The sequence below is a fragment of the Solanum pennellii genome, chromosome 10 (genome assembly GCF_001406875.1).
Source record: "Solanum pennellii chromosome 10, SPENNV200".
In the NCBI taxonomy this organism is placed as follows: Eukaryota; Viridiplantae; Streptophyta; class Magnoliopsida; order Solanales; family Solanaceae; genus Solanum; species Solanum pennellii.
In genome coordinates, this window is record NC_028646.1 from 30,854,619 (window position 1) to 30,870,209 (window position 15,591).

The window sequence follows — 15,591 nt, forward strand, 5'->3', positions numbered from 1 at the left end:
GGGGGGGGGGGGGGGACGACCTTTTCTTTCTTTTCCTTTATTTTTCCTGATCGTTTTCTAGCATAAAGATATTCAAAGGTTCAAATAGAAAAATACTCTAAAGATACATTAAGTTTACCTATAAAAGTAGAGGTTGTCGTATTTTAGTGTGGGAAAATTATATTTCCTACCTAGGTCTTTGTTTGACTTTCCAGACTTAGGGTCGTGTTTGGTGGTGAAGGGTTATCTCTCCTCAGCTCGTTTGTCCTCGTTCTCTGCCCTAAAAAAGGTGAAGTTTTCTCCTTTACGATAACATCTTATCTTTTGTGTTTCGATGTGTCGTTTTCAATATTGTAAGGATTGTCAACATGTTGTTCTGTACCCAGATTGCATTTGAGATTTTGTACAGCTTTAATATGTTATGCTTACGTTACATCATGTCTAGTTTCAGCGTTCAACGTAATTTTTTATATTGGTTTCAATGATTTTGATTCTGTATTTCATCTCCTTGGAGTCTATGTCTTTTTTTTTCTCATTTACTTTCGGATGCCAGATTTGCCTTCTGATGCTTTCAATCTTCGAATATCAGTTTGTTATCTGTAGGTCCGAGTTTTCATAATTGAAAGTCATGGTAGTGTATGTAGCGTAGTTATATTCTCACCCCCATAGTTTAGGTAACATGTATTCCTTGAACATCTTTGGGGTACTTGTAATGAAACTTGTGATTAACGTGAGCTTCAGTTCCTCCTGGTTTTATGTTGCTTCATCTCTTTTCTGTTCTTTCAAAACCTCTGTTGTCCTTGTTTCTTATCTAGCATCACCCATTTTTCTTGTGAGTATTGTAACGATTTTACGTTGGGATTAGCCTACTATTCATTTTTTTTGAAAATGATAGCATGGCAGCCTGATTAGCTGATTTTTTTTAATTTTTTTAATCAATTTTCTTCGTTCGTTTCTTGGTATTTATGAGTTTTTGATTACTCATACTCCAGTAGATTTTCTCTCATTATTTTTTGTAAGTTTTAGCATGCATTTGATCTTTTAGATTCAAACAATTCCCGTTATGACTCAACTAAATCTTTTAGTTATAAGTTCGGCTAGAATTCTCTTTATTTTTTTATGTATTCATTCTCATGGCATACTTAGGAGGGGAGTAAAGTGTTTTATGTTTTAATTTGGATGAAAATTTCTCTTGATGTCGTTTGAAGCTTCAATAGAAACTTTTGGATTAGATTATTTGTCGTACTCTTGTAAAAATGGTTAAATAGTATGTGCCAGACTTTCTTTGAATGCCCCTGCTAGTAATTTTTTTTTATTTTTATCCTATCTTGAATTTTGCCATGAAATTTGTCTTATTCTCCTTATCTATCTTTAGCATTTTGTTCACATTATCTTCACTACTTTAATTTTGGATAAAGTTCTTTTAATAATTTGTTATTTATTCCGCGTCATCTGCCTTTGACTATTTCTTATCCCTTTGTTGCAGTAATTTGGCGTCGAGTTCATTATCAACTCCCACTTCCTCTATCTTTGCATTTTTGAGAAAGCTGAAAAGGCTTAATCCCATCTTTCCGAGTCAATCCATAAAATTCGCTGGACAGATTTTGAATCGAAATTAACATGAGAAGCCAAGGACACGGAGGAGTTAAATTTGAAGACCCTTTTATTTTTCTTATTTTGTATTTTTATTTGCAACGGTCATAAGCCCTTGTCGCCTTTTACTTCTCCATATTTACCTTTTTTATAGCATGTTTAGTCTAGGACAGGTGTAAAAAGAAAATGGGTCGAAACCACCCCCCCCCCCCCAAAAAAAAAAGGTCAACCCAAAGCTGGTGGGTTCAATTCCCGGCCAAGGTGGACAGAACCCGGGATTGGACCCAAAAATCTCTCTCTCTCCCTCTCTTATACCTTATTATCTATGTGATTTCGTTTATTTGTCCTTAGCTTAGAGTTAGAAAAACTCCAAACCCCGTTGAACGCCAAAATGTTTTCTCAACTTAAAATTGAACCAAGTTTAAAAAAATAATAATCTTTCAAATTTACAAGTTTCGCTTACTTTAAGAGCTCGCTATCAAATAATTTTCAATAGAGTTTCAAGCAAGTTTTTGCAAATATAGTTAGTTGTCAGAAAACCGCATTAGCGGATGTTTTAGGTGCCTAACACCTTCCTAAGATATAAATAGAAATCACCGAACCCCCTTTCATGTTTTCAAAAGATTTTGTCTGTTTAAGTCTTTTTAAAATAATAGTTTTTTCTTGATTTTTCTTTAAAAATTAAGTGGCGACTCTAAAAGTCGAAGACCTTTCAAAAACTATTATTTTCCGATTTCGGATAAAACAGAAATGGTGACTCCGCTGGGGAGTAGGAGGATTCTAACATTAAATTAACGTATGTTGGCTATGTGATTTAACTATTTATCTGTTTATCTATTGCTTTACTGAACTGTTTCATTCATGGCATGTCATAATTACGTCAAACGACGATTATTTCATTTCCACTAAAGGACGATTATGCGGGTTCGCAGTCATTCATTAACCAAAATTTTCTCGGGACACCCAGACGAGTGTAGTTGGCTACTTGATAGTCAACGATCATTAACTTTCCCAGCCCAAGTAGTCCGCTTGGTTAACCGTTTCCACTATAAATACAACCCATTCTTAGTCAAACTAAGATAAAGCGAAACCCAATCCCGAAAAATAGCGCATTGGCATAAGATGACCCAACACCGAAGGAGTGTTGGGCCCATTAGAAATACCACCATGAGTCGAAAGAGCCCACGGCTTAATAGGACGATCATATTTGTGTGTTCTGAAGGATGTATTGCGTGTTTAAATGTTTGTTGTATCGTGGGGGATGGCAATTAACTAGTTGTATGTTTTTTTAGATGTCGAGTCAATTCCTCCATTTCAAAATGGTCACGAAGACACCCAACATTCTTCGTGTATGGTGGGATAATCTTAAAGATTGTCAAAAGAGAGAAATATCGATTCACTTGGGTAACTTACCTTCAATAATGGACTTCAAGGTATGGCCCACGTTTATCGAGGTTATCACTCGATTCAGGGACAATGAGAAGATGGTTTTTTGATGTGGAGATGTCGAAATAACGCCCACGCTAGAGGAAATTAAGGATTGTCTTGACGCTATCTGATGAGTTATCTAGGTTGAATTGTGGGAGTAGATAAAAGCTTGAATTAGTTGACTTAGATGTAAAGTTTAGATTGTTTTATATATTTAACAATGTTCTCTGTTTGGCCAATAATTATGTTTTAACACCTATGAAATGGTTATAAATAAATGTTTTGATTGTTTCCTTATTCTCATTTAAGAAATTGTTGGATAAAGACGGACATGAAGTACTCCAACTCTTAGTGCTACTAACAATCAAGTAAGAAGACAATGTAGAAGAGTTCATCAACGAAGGACAATAAACTGTAATGATTCTGATTATGAAAATAATAGAACTGATGTTCCAGCTTCTATTCAAAATATCTTTAGGAATAAAAGAGCTTGGAAGAGGGAAGGGAGAATAACATATAACGAATATAGAAGTGGAGTCTTCTTCTTCCATAGTAGAATATTCTCATCTATTTAAGATGAAACAAGAAGAATTTACTTCTCCTTTTATTTCTGTTTAGGATCCAAAAACTTTATTTTTATTCTCTTCCACATAACTGGATGGAAGTAATGATTAACATTTAAATTTGTCTTGGTCCAAATGAGTATTGTTTGACATATATGAATGCAGTTAAAGTCAAGTAGGAAAAATCGATATAGAAGCTAAAATTTAGAATTATTGGCTTCTGTAGACGTGTTCTAGGCCTCATTTTTATCAATCTTTTCCTATGGATAATGTAACTAAGATTTTGGTAAATAGTGTTATCAATCGTTATCACCGGCATAATGAGATATATGACACATAATCATATGACTTTTTATTTTTTTAGTAATTTATATGAAAATATATTACTTTTCGCTTTGTTAAATTGTTGTGATACTTGAATATTATTAATATGATAAATTAAGACTTCAGATATTATCATATTTCATTGAAGTAGGGAAGATTTCAATATGGACTTAATACAGGTTTACCTCACAGTCATCGTCCCTTTAAATCGATTTGTGCTACTGTTGTCCAATGAAGAATTCAACTTAGTATCATCCCATTAGGATTTAATCAATTGAACTAAGAAATCAACTCTCTTTAATCTCATTAAGTCTTAATTATCATTATAGGATTAAACTGAGCTTTATATTAGAGATTCGGTAAGGTTGCATGGAGTATCGTTATCTATTATGGCCGATCGAGGTACTCAATTTACTTTTCAATTTTTGATGTCATTCCAAAAGGGTCCTGGTACTCGCATTAAGCTCAATACTATCTTTCATCCTCAAATCAATTTCCAAGCCAAGCGTACTAGAAAAACATTGGAAGATATGTCGAGAGCTTGTGTGATTGATTTCAAGGGTAGTTGGGATTATCACTTGCCTTTGATTGAGTTTGCATATAATAATAGCTACCATTCAAGTATTTGTATGACTGTAATTGAGTCTCTTTATTGTAGGACTTGAATACCTCTAATAGACTAGTTTGAAGTTGATGAATTTGCTTTGATAGATCTCGAGTTGGTACATAACACGACTAAGAAAGTTTGACTTTTAAGATGAAGTCCAAAAATAGCTCAAAGTCGACAAAAGTCTTATAGCAATGTTAGAAGTAAAAATTTTGTGATTGATGTTGATGATTGAGTTAACTTTAAAATGCAACCTATCAAAGGTGTCATGAGGTGTTGGAAGAAGGGCAATCATAGTTCCTGATATGTAGACCCATATCTGATTTTGAGGCACATAGGAAAGGTTTCTTATGAACATTATTTGTCTAATGATTTAGCATTTGTACTTCTAGTATTCAATACCTCCTTGTTGAAGATGTTTGTTTGAGATCTACAAACTATTGTTCCTCTGGGAGGTATGGGACTTAAGGAGAATCATTCTTAGAAGAAGTTCCTATTGAGAATTTATACTTGCAAGTCCTTGGGGAAACAAGTTGTTGATTTTGGGAAGATTCTTTTGAGGAATCCATTTCTTGAGGGTTCTACTTGGGAGGCCGAAGCCGATGTGATGATCATGTATCCTCATCATTTTTTTGTCCTCTTCTGTTCCAGCTCATGCTATTAGCCCTTCATGGTTGATTCTTTTAAATTATGTGTCTTTGTCATTATCGTGTTTTTTTATGTGCATGCATGTTCATGGAACACCTCATTTTTATTTTATGGTTTCACTAAGAGTGTTCATCTTTGGTGGTTTATTTCTCTCTTACTATATTCATGTTATCTTGAGTTTCGTTTGAGGATGATTGTTCCCAAGTTAAAGATATTGTAATATATCGTAAGTGGGAAAGTTGAAAAGAAAAGGAAATTACGGAATTGGAATGTCAATAGTGGTCTAGGAGTCCCATCTATAGAATGTAGAATTTCCTACAGGTCATAGAAAGGGAATCGCTGAAGTTGTGTTGAGTTTTAGCAAAATCAAGTTTCAATATCTCATTCTATGGATGCCTTAGAGGGTCCTTCGATTGATCTACGAGTCATTGATATGTATTTTATGAAAGTCCCAGACATAGTGAAATTTTAGGATCAAAATTTGAGCTCTATATTTGGGGTCTACGAGTTGTACGAGGTCCTACACACCGTTGACATGCTCTTAAAGTTTGCTTAAATTTAAGGCTCCATAGAATGGGGTTGGCAGTTATTTTAAAGGGGGTTGGTACTTTCCTGTAGGTGTTTGATACCAAAACCATTTTACATTATCCCCTATTTTAACACATGTATAAGTGGATTAAGTCCTTACCGTTTCTAAATCATATACCTAATTCCTAAATTTCTGTTTGACGTCATCTCCAAAAGTGTATCTAAGGCTATGGAAGATGAAGATAGGGTTTCGAGTATGGATCTCCCATTCACCATAGACTGTGGGAATTGATCACGAATAATATATGCTAGTATTCACCTCAGTAGTTCTTCTTCTTTACGGTTCCTCAAAGCTCTATTACAAGTTAGATTATTAATTCAAAGTAAAAGTTTTATTTAATATACAGAGGTTCTTTTAAATTATGATTCAAATAGATTATTTTCTATTTTTAACAATGAATTGAAGTAATTACATGATTTTAAGTTGAATTCATATGAACATAGGAATGAATCATGATTTTGTATAATATGAGCATATGATGAAGATTAGGAACAATGAACGATGAATTTAATTACAATGATACACATTTCTTATGGAGTTGATGTAAATAATTTGAGGATGCTTTGGTAGTAACAAATCAATGATGTTGAAATGATTTCTAACAAAATGGATCAATAAGGTTTAATGGTTTTCTCACCTAGTTTGAATGAAGTTCAAGAGATATTGTAAATGAACATTAACTTAAGTTTGTTGATTAATTGTTCCTTTCCATGGATTATGTAAAGAATGTGATTAAACACTATCCAATTGGATATTCTAGTCATCACCAAGTGGAGTAACATCGATTACCTATGTTCTATGAATGGTGTGTTACCCTAGGATGATTTTCTTAGATAGACATGAGCTAGTGGATCCCTCTAGCTCAGACTCGTGGTGCATACCATTGAAATTAAGGAAATCTTTTCGATGCGGGATAAAAAATTCCATGTCATATATCACATAGTCTATGTATTTTACACCGTCAACATCCCAGGATAATGAACTAAGGTAACTGCTAAAGTTTATCACAAATGATTTAAAGACGTTTCACTTACATTGACTATGATTATGATTTATGTTTTCTAACCTCTTATATTATGGTTTAGCATTGTCATTCCATGTCATGTAAAGTCATTTTTAGTAGGTCTTCATTAACCTAGGAATTTCTATCATACTTAGAACGTTATATGTACTAATGCATACTTTTTCCTACACTCTTTCCTTAATTTAGGGCCCGATACTCCTAGTGCTCACACTCGTGGCTAGTGGGTTTAATTTGTATTTTATATTTGTGAGTCCTTATTTTTTGAGGATGGGAATAATTTTATTACTTTCTTTATTTGAGTTTTAAGATTTTTATAGGATGGGTGGTTTACATCCAAATGACTTCTATTAATGTAGTAGATGACTGATTTAGACTTATTTAATACTTATGATTTTTTTCAAACTCTTTTATAATATACGAATATTTATTTGAACACTTTGTATCTATTAACTGCTATTATCTATGTTAAGTTTCTTATGTAGGGAATATCGAGGTTCTCTATGGAATATTGCACCTATGGTATACTTAAAGTCTTTAAACATCTACATCAATTTGATGTCCCTAAAACAAATTAGGTGAAACCGGAGCTTCATATGTGTCTCATGAGTTAACTATGTGTTAAAATGATTAAAAATGATTATTTGAGAAAGTGTCTAATATTTGGTGATGTTTGGAGGTCAAACATCTAAGAACGTCTATGACGTTTTAAAAATGTGCCTTGGAATGTGCTTGTGTGTGTTAGTATATTCTGGCAAGTTTTATGTGTCCGTTTTTGTTGATATTTCTGGTGGAGGTTCCTAAGACTTATATGACAATATATAGGGGTTGAATGTTTGGGTAAGACTCCACCTAGGACCCACGAGGGGCCCTATAAAAGGACCCCATCTCAAGGGTATGATGCTGCCAAGTAGTGGCAAACGACGGCCACAAGGGACGGACCGTTGGTCAAACGACAAAACGTCGACCTTGGACTTCGATTGAACCTGAAAGGTCTCTTGCACAGAGGAGGACCTCTGACCCAAACGTTGCACCCCGTCAATGGGGCGTTGTTTTGACGACGGTCCATTGTTTATTGGTCGTAGGTTGTACCTGCAAAAATCTGTTGTGATGCGTCTTGGCTTCAGCTGTTTTAGTAAATTCACCCCAAGTCTTTCATGAACCTTGGGCGTTTGTTTTAGAGTCTTGGAAGTATTTTAAGTTAGTTTACTCTCTTATACGTAGTTTTGACTTCATTTTAAATATTCAAAACTCCTCCCTCGAGAAAGTACTCTCTCAAACTCCATCAAAGCTAGAACTCAAGGAAAGGCTAGAAGAAAACGTTTTGGACATTTTCTTCGTCAAAATTTCATGGGTTTCTTATCATTGAGGTATGGTAGTTCATCCATAAACTTTATTTCATTGAAGGAGTCACTTCAAAGAAGTTTCAAAAAGGGTTTTCAAACTCTAACTTCTTCTCTTTTTTTGACTGTAAGTGTTGATCTTAGCATGAAAACATTTCAATGATTTATAAAAGTTGTTTTTAGTGTTATTTGATGTTTTTAATGTTAAAACCTCGATGAACCTAATCTCATGAATTTTTCCAACTTTTAGTTTATGAAGTGACTTTTGTGTAAATGGCTAGATAATGCTAGGAATTTTTAGTGTTGTATTTCTTTATGTTATATTGAATTTTGCTACTGCCTCAAATGTCATTTTATGATGATTTATTGAGATAAAGCGGTTAAACCTTTGTTGAATAGTAGGTTTGTTATATTAATTAGTTCTTAATTTGAGATGATCTTGAGTGGTATGGTCCACCTTTGGTGGTGGTGTTTACTTGAAGTATATGAATATGTATTTATACGTGTATCGTGAGTATGACCTTGAATGCTTGATATATGAAGTAAAGTGATAATAATAATGTTCATGTTTATATGCTTTATGAAATGTGAATTGTATATATTATGCTAAATGAAGAATGTGTAAATGTTAAGCCTGCTAGTGTGTGAAATATGATAAATAAAGGTTTAAGCGTGTTAGAACTCAATGTTAGGAAATGGTGATTATGTGAAATGTGTTCTCACATGTGCTCAAGCACACACTTTGATTGAATCAATGAAGTTAAAGAATGTGAACGGGGGATTTTAGGGTGGAAACTCTTTGTGAGTAGAGATGAAATGTCTAGCCATCCCTACTATTCCTATAGTAAGAAGAAGGGGAGTTTGGGGTAGACACTCTTCATGAGTTGAGATGAAGTGTTTAGTAGCTACCTCACTATTCCCAAGAGCTTTCTAAGACAGGTTGGAGGATAGACACTCTTTTGAGTTGAGATGTGTTGTCCAATATTTATGGCGTAACCTTTAGTATGAACGTCAAGACTCCGTGAGAGAGTTATGTTAGCACCGAGAGGATTTGAAGAAGGGGTTGTTACACTTCCTGAAATGAGTACTCCTCGCTAGTAGAGAATGAGTTACTTAGAAGAAAACTCCTTATCCCATAACTATGCGCCCCCATAGGAGTAGCTAATGGAGAATATATGTAAAGGCTCAAGAATGACCTTACCTAAGGAAAGTGGGGATCCCTCCTGAGGTAGAGTTTATACCAGGATTTCATGTCTAGCTCTCAGGTAAATGTCGGTTAAATCTAGCCCCCATAAAATAACGTAATGAATTAAGTCTCCTAAAGAGTGTACTACTTAGGGTAGGTTGTTGTATGGGACTCTATCTATCAAATGCACGAGTAGGAAAATGCAAAGGGGGGCTTGGTGTGTCTTTATATGCAATATATGAGTGGGTCATTAGGCGAAGTGAATGATGTTAGGTGACTTAATGTCTGATGCTAAGAAAGCAATGTGTCTTGTATGATGAAGAATGTGGTGTTCTTGATCTAAGCGAATCCTAAAGTAGTACCTTGTGGGAGAAGTAGTATGGGATGCTACTTTCACATTGCACCTTGTGTAACTTTTGGGGTTGCCAATGAGAAGGGCACTTACATGAAGTCCTTAAATGAAAGCATGTTTCATTAGTGTCTAGTTATAGAATGTGGACTTATTACCACTACGATGTAAGCCTATAATGGGTAGTCTTGAGGATCACTTAGGTGTGTAATGAAGGGATTGAATGGGCGGATCCTTGATTTCTTACCTTTTAGAGACTTGGAATAACCTTGGTTTATGGAATACTTCAAAGGAAATGAGCTCACTGTTAGTTGAAATGAAATGAATTCACTGTAAGATTTTCTTGACTTCACAGTAATGTGCATCTTTGTGTTAAAATTATGGAAGTCCTATTCTATATGCGAAATGATGATTTATATGTTATTTTACTTCTATACTCATGAAGGTTTACTCAGTTAGCATGAAAGCTTTATTTCTACTAGAATGTCCTCTTTTGCATGTTTTTGCATCATGCCATACTTAGTACAGTGTTTGTAGTAAAACTTTAATTTCTCTACTCTATAAGAATAGGTCGGAAGCAAGTGGAAGTTTTGACGTCAATCTTGGGAAGTTGAATATCTTAAGAATAGGTATGTGCTTCTATATTATAGGACATAGTGCATGTTTCTTAGTTTTTCATTAAGACTTCTATAAGACTTATTATGTATCTTCTTTCAATGTAAAGGGTTGTGACCCTAAGATATTAAAGTTGGTCTTTAAGTTGGCTTGTGATGACGAGACTTATTCTTAGTATTTATAAAAGATTTTCTTACTATTATTCTTTTGAAAAGCTTTAATTTCGCACTACTTTTATATCTTATGTAATGAACGATAGTTAAGAGACTTGTATATAACTGAAGGGTCAAGTACACCTTGTGATGACTCAAGAGTGCTCCATTCTTCTAGGGTGTACTTGTGGGTCGTGAAAAAAACTTGTTATCAGAGCATATGGTTTTGGGAAATAGTTTAGAGTCCAAAGTCTGACATGCCAATCTATTAGAGTCTTATTCATCATTGTGAGCTGCGACACATCTATAGGCGAGAGAAGTTTCACTTCTTTCATTAATCTCGTGTCTTGTCATAGAGCTTAACTCCCTAAGATATCCCTAATATTTCCTTGTATGGTGGTCTTCTAGATGTGATTACTTGGAAGGGTGATTTTGAAAGAATGGACGAAGAAAAGAGTGAGTTTTGATACTTATCATGGTTTTGGTGACTAGGTGAGTATATGGAAAGGTGTATTTAGAATACTGTAATGTGATGCCATTTTTGGCTAGGTGTGATTTATAAGATTGGAGTTAGTATGATGTGAAGTTTAATGGTGTTGTAGTTCTAACATAATAAGAGTTATAATGGTTGAATGAAGTCCTTTTTCTGGGAAAATTAATTATCTCATGGCTATGTGCAATGATAGTAGGAATTAAAGGTGTAGATTTGAGAAGTGTTGAATGAATGTTGTGATTTCGTAAGAGTTGAGGGCTTCCCTCTTGTGTGGGTAATATTTGATAGTTGTCCTTGTGATTGAATTGAAGTTCTTGTGTAGGTTTACTCTAAGGATGAAAGATAGTATGTTTACCTAACAACGTAGTTGTGAGGTTATGCTAACCAATGGTGGAATCATATGGCAAGATTGTGGGTTTCCAAATGAATCTAGCTTGGTTAGTCGAAAGAGAAAAATGAAGTTTCTTCCATGAGTTTAAATTAAGTAATGCCTAAGAGTTTGATGAAGTGATGTTTACGAGAGTTTGTCTAAGCTTGAATCCCAATAGGAAGGTTTTATGCTTGACTAGGAGGGATGACTATTAGTTTTCATGTTCATGAGTTAGGTTAATATGAGTTCCCACCTTATGAGAGGTATAGTGGGACTATGAATTATGAGGAATTGAAGATTCTTAGTAAGGATTCTAGCAAGAGGTAATGAGAATGTGTAAAGGAGCTAATCCGGAATGAAGGCCCCGATGAGTCATGATCCCTTATGGATATCTTGATTTTGTATTGAATGAGTTTTGCCTAAGTGGGTGAGTATAATTTGAGTAGCAAGGTAGTTGATACCCTTATCTTTTCCGTCTATTTTTATTTGAGCTTGAGAGTTAAAATGTCATAGTAGCATGTTGCATGATGTTTAGGAGTGATTGAAAATGAATTTCATTGTTCTCCTTGCATTGTGGATTCCATGAGATTATGTTTATATTTTAAGATAATTTTATATGATCTTGTCCCGTATATTGTCATGCCTTCATGATAAATTGTTTAAAAGATGAATTGTTGAGTTATTATTCACGCTTCACTGTGAAGGTGTGATATTCACTGTATTGGAACTTAAAATTTGACTAGATTGAATTTTCGTGAAAATGGTTTCAATGTGTGTAGAAAGGATTTATATGATAATGTTTAATGTTGGTGAGGGTATTTCCTCCATTAGTGAAATGAAAATGATGTAGCATGTACGAACTTTAAATTTTTGAACTTGTTACAAATTGCTTGTGTTACTTAAGAATGCTTGATGATATGAGGTTGATGTTCCTTGTGAGTTAGGTGCATTGATTATGAATGATTATATTTGATGTGATGTTTTATATTCCTCTACTTGAGTCTTTTATGTACTTAGATGTTTTTAGTGTCATTCGAGGACGAATGTAGTTCCAAGTGGGGGAGAATGTGACGTCCCTAAAATGAACTAGGTGAAACTTGATCTACACATGTGTCTCGTGAGTTAATTTTTTGTTTAAATGATTAATAATGATATTTTTAGGCAGTGGCTAAAGTTTGGTGATGTTTGGATGTCAAACGCCCATGCCGTTCGAAAGATGTTCCTTGAAATGTGCTTATGTGACTTAGTATGATTTGGCAAGTTTTACATGTTTTTTTTGGTTGCATTTGATAATGGAGGTTCCTATGACTTATATGACCTTGTATAATGTTTTAACGTTAGCTTACAACTCTACCTAGGACCACTGAGTGGCCCTAGAAGAGGACCCCATCTCAAGGGCAGGATGCTGCCAAGCAGTGGCAAACGATATCCACATGGGACAGAGCGTTGGTCAAACGACAGCCTGTCGACATTGGGCATTGATTGACCCTGAAAGGTCTTCACGAAGGATTACCTCTGACCCAAATGATAGACCCCAACAAAGGGGCGTCGTTTAGACAACTGTCCGTCATTTGTGGGTAATAGGTTGTGCCTGCAAAAGCTATTGTGATGAGACTTGGCTTGGGCTGTTTTAGTAAATTCACCCCAAGTCTTTTATGAACCTTGGACGTTTTTTTAGGGTCATGGGGGTATTTTAAGTTAGTTTACATTCCTAGACAAAGGGTAGACTTCATTTCAAATATTCAAAACCCATCCCTCAAGAAAGAACTCTCTCAAACTCCATAGAATCAAGAACTCAAGGAATGGCTAGAACTGAAGGTTTTGGACATTTTCTTCATCGAAATTTCGTGGGTTTCTTCCAATAGAGTTATGGTAGTTCATCCTTGAACTTTTTTTCATCAAGGAGTCACTTCAAAGAGATTTCAAAAGGGTTTTGAAACTCTAGCTTCTTCTTTTTTTTAACTCTAACCATTGGTCTTAGCATGCAAACGATTCAATGATTGAAAAAAAGTTTTTTAGTGTTAGTTGATGTTTCTAATGTCAAAACCCCAATGAACCAACGCTCATGCATTTTTCCAAATTTTAGTTTATGAATTGGGTTTAGTGCAAAAGTCTAGATAATGTTAGGAAATGTTAGTGTTGTATTTATTTAGGTTATTTTGCAATTTTATGATGATTTATTGGATAACTTGAGAAAAGGTGGTGAAGGTTGGATGAATAGTAAGTTGGTTATATTGTTTAGTTCTTAAATTGAAATCTCTTGAGTGGTATGGTCCAGTTTTGGTGGCGATGTTTACTTCAAGTCTATGAGTACATATTTATATGTGTATTATGAGTATAGCCTTGAAGGATTGATGTATGAAGTAAAGTGATATTGATGATGTTCATGTTTATATGCTTTATGAAACTTCAATTGAATAGATTATGTTAAATGAAGAATGTGAATGTGTTATGTTAGGGTGTGAAATATGATAAATCAAGGTGTAAGCATGTTAGAAGTCAATGTTATAAAAATGGTGATTATGTGAAAGGTGTTCTCACATGTACTCAAACACACACACGTTTTGATTGAATGAATGAAGTTAATGAATGTGAATGGGGGATTTTAGGGTGGACACTCTTCGTGAGTAGAGATGAAGTGACTGCACCATCCCTACTATCCCTATAGCAAGAAAAGGAGATTTTTGGGGTGGACACTCTTCGTGAGTTCAAAAGAAGTGTTTAGTAGAAACCTCACTATTACCAAGAGCTTTTTAGTATAGGTTGGAGGATGGACACTCTACGTGAGTTCAGATGTGGTGTCCAATAGTTATCCCGTAACCTTTAGTAATGAATGTTAAGACTCCGTGGGGGAGTTATTCTTAAAACAAAAAGGATTTGAAGAATGGGTGGCTACACATCGTGAGTTGGGATATGGTACCCAATGTAATTCTTGAGATGAGTACTCCTCGTTAATAGAGAATGAGTTAGTTTGAAGCAATCTCATTATCCCTTAACTATGAGACTGAATAGGAGTTTCTAATGGAGAATCTATGTAAAGGCTCAAGAATGACCCTACCCTAGGCAAGTGGGGATCCCTCATCCGGTTTGAGTTAATATCCGGATTTGATGTCTATCTGTCATGGTCTATGTCGGTTAAAGCTAGCTCCCACAAAAAAATGTAATGAACAAATTCTCCTAAAGAGTGTACTAATTAGTGTAGGTTGTGGTATGGGACACTATCTATCCATTGCACGAGTAGGCACTTGAAAGGGGAGTCTTGGTGTGTCTTTATAAGCAATGTATGAATGGATCATTAGGAAATGTGAATGATGTTAGGCAACATAATTTCTAATGTTAAGAAACGCATGTTAATGTTATTTGTTGTTGATTTTCTTGATCTAAGGAATCTCCAAGGAGTACATTGTGGGAGTAGTAGTATAGGATGCTAATTTCATATTGCACCTTGTGTAACTTGAGGGTTTCGTTGGACAAGGGCATTTATGTGAAGTCCTTAAATGGAAGCATGTTTCTCTAGTGTCTAGTTATAGACTGTGGACTTGTTACCCTTATGAAGTAAGCCTATAATGGGTGGTCTTGAGGATCACTTAGGTGTGTATTGAAGGGATTGTATGGTCAGTTCCTTCATGTCTTACGTTAGTGAATCATAGGACAACCTTTGTTAGGGAAACATCAAAGGAAATGAGTTCACTATGAGTTGAAATAAAATGAATTCATTGTAATGTGAATCTTTTTGTTAAAAGTATTGATTTTCTATTCTACTTGCTAAACGATGATTTATATGTTATTTTACTTCTATAGTCATTAAGGTTTACTCAATTATAATGAAAGCTTCACTTCTACTAAAATGTCCTCTTTTGCATGTTTTTGCATAATGTTATCCTTAGTAAAATGTTTGTACTAACCCCATACTTTTATATACAATTTGAGTATAGGTTGTATAAGACTTATTATGTATTTTCTTTCAATGAAATGATCGTGACCCTATGATACTTAAGTTGTGTCTTTATATTGGCTTGTGACGACGAGACTTAATCCAGTATTTATAAAAGAGTTTCTTATTATTATTCTTTTGAAAACATTTGATCCTGCACTACATTTTATATCGTATGTAAGGAACGATTGTTAAGAGGTTTGTACGAGAACCCAAAGGGTCAAGTATGCCTTATGACGACTCAAGAGTGCTCCCTTCTTTTAGGGTGTACTTGCGGGTCGTGACAAACTTGTTATCAGATCTAATGTTTTTGGGAAATAGATTAGAGTCTAAAGTGTAACAAAGCACGTCTAGTAGTGTCTTGTCAATTGGTGTAAGTCGCGACACATCTATGGGC

The 15,591-nt window shown here is 34.7% G+C and overlaps 1 long non-coding RNA gene across 1 annotated transcript; it reads left to right on the forward strand.

The window, feature by feature from the left end:
- The first annotated feature begins 8 nt into the window (after window positions 1–8).
- On the forward strand, window positions 9–1,964 carry LOC107001826. Its single transcript, XR_001454468.2, has 2 exons — window positions 9–268; window positions 1,466–1,964. It is a non-coding gene; the product is annotated as an uncharacterized LOC107001826 (long non-coding RNA).
- The last annotated feature ends 13,627 nt before the right edge of the window (window positions 1,965–15,591 follow it).